Genomic DNA, 3,703 nt, shown 5'->3' with positions numbered 1-3,703 from the left:
TTTTTTGACAGGGTCTCCCTAGTCCCAGCCCACCTGGAACTCACTATGTAGACTGGGCTGGCCTCAATCTCACAGAAATCACCTGCCTCTGCCTCCCAAGGGCTGGGATCAAAGGTGTGAGCCACTACACCTGGCATTAGAATCTTTGAAGTAGGTGAGGTTTGTTGTCTTTTTGTTTTTGTTTTTCCTGGGAACTTCAGTTCACGGTTTCAGACTTGTGACCCTCTGCCTCTCAGGTACCAGCATGGATCCTTTTCTTTGACCATTGTAGTTATAAAAAGAGGACAGGGGCTAGAGAGATGGCTCCATGTTTAAGATCACTGGCTGCTCCTGCAGAGGACCCTGGTTCAGTGCCCAGAACCCACATGGCAGCTACCAACGGACCCTAACTCCAGTTCTGAGGGTTGCAACACCCTCTTCTGGCCTCTGCAGGTGTTGCATAGCACAGGGTATGGGGCCTGGGTACTGGGGCCCAGTGAGTGCAGAGGTGGGAGCTTTGCTCTTTTTCCCTGCACAGGCTCTTGTCCTGGCTCCACACACCCTTCTCAGGTCAGTTGGGACCACCCACATCACCCAGGGTGCCCTAGATTGCCTCCCTTCTACTTCTACGGGATGGGGTGCAGGAGCAGGGAAGGCACAGGGTCAGTATTGGGTTCTTCCTGCCCTTATCCAGGTATCGGAGGGCCCATTCCCTTCCACTGCCCCTTAGGCTTTGGCTTCCAAGTCTGGGCTGAGAGGCCAGATGCAGTGAGTCTGGTCTCTGGGGACAGACAGTCCCCATTCCCTGGAGAATGGCTGCCTCAGTGCTCCATGGAAGGAAAACTAACGGCCAAGCCCACCCACCCCAAAAACAGAATAAGAAAATATGACAATTCCAGAAAAATGTCATAACCTTTGGGAGGGGGGGCTGACAGAAGGATGCCATTCCTACTTCCACACTTCATCCCACGCTGTCAGTGCCCCCAGCTGTGCCTCAAAGTCAGGCCAGGCCTCTCTTACCATGGTGAACCGGGCTGCCCAAGCCCACCTGTGGATGATGGGCCCCACCCACATACATGCAAGCAAAACGCTCATGCACATAAAATTAAAATAAATAAAATTTTAAAGAAGGATAAACCAACTTTGGAGCAGAATAAACTATGATGTTAATAATCTCAGAAGGTTCTCGGCAAGCGCAGAGGCCTGTGACCTCCACACTAGGGAGGCTGAGGCAGGAGGATCGTGAGTTTGAAGCCCACCCAGGCTATACAGAGAGACCCTATCTCAAAGAACAAAAACAGAGTCACAGATGTATGGCTATCTCAGTCTCATGCCTCCACATCAAGCCCATGCACACACAGTAAAATCACAGACAACAAGGCTCTCCTGCTTCTAACAGTCTGTGGGGTTCAGGAGCAAATCTGAGCTTTTAAAATTAACATGTTTCAGAAGCACTACTTCATACCCCACTGACCAACTGTTCTATTACCTTACTGTCTTTGCCTTGGATGAGCTTTTAAAGTTACCAGAGCTGATAGGGATCACACGCTCGGAGAAACCAGTCGGGTGATCCCACCCCTCCTCCCCATGTCTTCACAGGCTGCAGTGGATGAGTGTGGCTTTCTCTGCTTGGGCTCTTCAAGTTCCTTTTATTTTCTAGCAGTTGTAACTTCTGGATCAGGTACAGTATGCAGGCTATAGTTTCCTGAGTCTAGAAAGGCTGGCTGGAGGAAGATGGGGAGGCAAATACAGATCACAGTTGTGTGCAGATCACAGTTGTGGTGCACACCGACCTGTGCCAAGTCCTGTTGCTGGCACATGGCATGCATAGTCCTCACCCCAGCCACAGCTCCATAAGACAGAGAAGCTCCCATCCCGTAAGGTGACACTGGCCAAGCATTTTAAAAGTCACCCGGAAATGGCTGGGCTTTCTCTTTGTGCACAAACTCCAGGGTCCAGCTTTCCTGAGCATGAACTCCTGGCCATGTACCTATCTTTGGAAGGAAACAATGTTCTGGGTGTCCATAGCTTCTAAGTGTGGAGATGCAAGAACCATACCACTCCACTCAGTCAATGAGCATTTCTATGTCGTGTGTGCATGCATGTGAGTGTGTGCATATGTACATGTTCATATATGTGTGGAAATGTGTGTATATATGCACGTGTAGGCTAGAGGTCACCCTTGGGTGTCACTCCTCAGAATCTGTCCACCTTATTTCTTGAGACAGGGTCTCTCACTAGCCTGGGACTCACTGATTCAGCTAGGCTGGCTGGCCAGTAAGCCCCAGAATCTGTCAGTTTCTACCTTCTCAGGCTGTCATTGTAAACACCTGGCTTTTGAAGTGAGTTCTGGAGCTCAAACTCAGGCCCTTATATTTGTGTGGAAAGCACTTTATCAATCCAGCCATCTCCACAGCCCCAACATACCCTTCTTATGGGCTGTGATGTGTCAAGCTGAGGTTAGGGTCAGGCAAGCAGGATAAGGCTGGCCTGTAGTGCTCACCTTGGCTTCGAGTGAAGTTACACACACACAAATGTGCAGAGGATCTGAAGCAATCATTCAGTGGTTAAGAGCACTGGCTGCTCAGTCAGAGGACCAGGGTTCAGTTCCCAGTACCCATACAGCAGCTAACAACTGTCTGTAACTCCAGTTCCAGGAGATCTGATGCCCTCTTCTGACCTCCATGGACATTGCACTACAGGGGTGTACTTACATACACGTAGGCAATACATTCATGTAAAATAAAAATTTTTTAAAAACAGTGCAGAGCTTCCTAGCACAATTTACAATAGCTGACACTTGAAGACACCCCAAAAGTTCTTCAATTGCTGGCTGCATGGTGCAATGTGTAGGGCAATAACATAACATTCAGCCATGAAAAGGAATGAGGTAGGGATGTGTGCTGCACTGTGGATGAATCTTGCAAACATCCCCTTCAGTGAAGGAAGTGAGACATGCAAGGCCTCATATTAGACAAACCCTTAATATAATGAGCCTAGAAGTGGAAAGTCCAGAAAGAGAAAATGTGAAAAGTGGCTGTTAACCACCAGGAGATTCCTTCTTGAGTGATGGAAATGTTCTTGAAGTGTGACAACAACTCATGCCTGACCCATGAGTGTACTGAAAATCCAAAGGACTTTACACATGAAAATTGAATTGTGATAGAGGATAGATAGATGATAGATGATAGATAGATGATAGATGATAGATAGATAGATGATAGATAGATGATGATAGATAGATGATTAGATAGATAGATAGATATATAGATAGATAATAGATAGATGATGATGATAGAATAGGTAGATAGATGATAGATAGATAGATGACAGATAGGTAGAAGATAGATGATAGATAGATAGATAGATAGATAGATAGAGATGATAGATAGACACATAGATACATAGATACATAGATGATAGATAGATAGATAGATAGATAGATAGATAGATAGATAAATAGATAGATGATAGATGATAGATAGATAGATAGATGATAGATAGATAGATTATAGGTAGATGATAGATGATAGATAGATGATACATAGATAAATAGATAGATAGATGATAGATAGATAGATAGATAGATGATAGACGATAGATAGATAGATGATACATAGATAGATGATAGATAGATAGATGATACATAGATAGATAGATAGATAGATAGACACATAGATAGATAGATAGATAGATAGATGATAGACAGAGGCAGATATGGGCT

The sequence above is a fragment of the Nannospalax galili genome, unplaced genomic scaffold, assembly GCF_000622305.1.
Source record: "Nannospalax galili isolate Female #2095 unplaced genomic scaffold, S.galili_v1.0 scaffold566, whole genome shotgun sequence".
In the NCBI taxonomy this organism is placed as follows: Eukaryota; Metazoa; Chordata; class Mammalia; order Rodentia; family Spalacidae; genus Nannospalax; species Nannospalax galili.
This window is presented reverse-complemented; position numbering follows the sequence as displayed.